The sequence below is a fragment of the Chiloscyllium punctatum genome, chromosome 33 (assembly GCF_047496795.1).
Source record: "Chiloscyllium punctatum isolate Juve2018m chromosome 33, sChiPun1.3, whole genome shotgun sequence".
NCBI classification, from domain to species: Eukaryota; Metazoa; Chordata; class Chondrichthyes; order Orectolobiformes; family Hemiscylliidae; genus Chiloscyllium; species Chiloscyllium punctatum.
The window spans coordinates 33817921-33819337 of NC_092771.1; the positions used below are offsets into that span (position 1 = coordinate 33817921).

Genomic DNA, 1417 nt, shown 5'->3' on the forward strand with positions numbered 1-1417 from the left:
AGTGCAAGACCTCGCATTTGCTCACATTGAATTTCATCAGCCATTTCCTGGACCACTCTACCAAACTGTCTAGATCCTTCTGCAGCCTCCCCACTTCCTCAGTACTACTTGCCTGTCCACCTAACCTCGTATCATCAGCAAACTTAATTAGAATACCCCCAGTCCCTTCATCCGGATAATTAATATATAACGTGACCATGCAGGTAAACATGCCTGGGATCCAATCAACAAGTCCAGTGCATTTGCTGAATGGGCAGACGTTTCAAGTCCAAGGAGTCATCAAATCAGCTCAGTCCTCAGTCATACCATCCCCTCAAGTTCAGACAGTTCAGATCTCTACTATACCTGAAAGTGAAGACTCCCAGGAATCTGTGGATAGCATGACTGACTCTCAGAAACGTAGATAAATTCTATCGAGACGGCCTTCATACGGGAAAATCCTGAATGAACTTTCTTCTGATCCCCTGGTGTGCCAAGAAATCGATGAGGAAAAATCAGAAGAAGAGTCTGTCTCAACTGTTACTACAATGACGATGCAGACACCCATCTATCAGACTAGCAGCGGACAATACATTGCTATCACACAGGGGGGAGCAATTCAGCTGGCCAACAATGGTACGGATAGAATGCAAGGACTCCAGACACTAACAATGACCAACGCAGCTACAGCCAAGGTTGGAGCAGCCATTATACAGTATGCAAAGAGCCCTGATGGACAGCAAATCTTTGTGCCAGGCAGACAAGTGCTTGTACAAGGTGCTGCTGGAGATGTACAAACCTATCAGATCCGTACAACTCCTAACTCCACTGCTGACCAGGGAATGGTTATGGTATCTTCACCAGTCCTGCAAAGCCAGCCCCAGAATGCTGAAGAAACCACACGTAAACGTGAGATCTGCCTCATGAAAAACAGGGAAACATCTCGAGAGTGCCGTCGCAAGATGAAAGAGTATGTGAAATGCTTGGAGAATTGGGTTGCTATTCTGGAAAATCAAATTGAATGAGAAGGCGTACAAAGTGGCCAAAAACAGCATGAAACTAGAACTGGGAAAACGTTAAAGGTCAACTGAAAGCCACAAAAGAGCTATCAAGAAAAGTAATACAGAACATGAAAAAAATAAACTAGCACAGACTATAAAGACAGAGAGCAAAAGTTTAGATAAAAATATATATCACGAGAAAAGAATGGCTAAAGTAAATGTTGGTCCTTTGGAAAATTAGAAAAAGCATTTAGTTATGGGATATCACAGTGGAGGATACTAATATATTTCCAGTAACTAGCAAAGAGACAAAGGAAGGTGAGGATTTGGAAACTATCATTAATACAGACCAGCTAGTTTTAGACTGTTTGGAGGTAATTGAGCTAACGATAGAAAAGTCTCCTGACCTTGATGGAATGCATCCCAGGGTACCAAAA

The 1417-nt window shown here is 42.8% G+C and overlaps 1 pseudogene; it reads left to right on the forward strand.

Moving 5' to 3' along the window:
- Positions 1–209: 209 nt before the first annotated feature.
- LOC140458337 (cyclic AMP-responsive element-binding protein 1 pseudogene) lies at positions 210–1004 on the forward strand (annotated as a pseudogene).
- Positions 1005–1417: the final 413 nt, after the last annotated feature.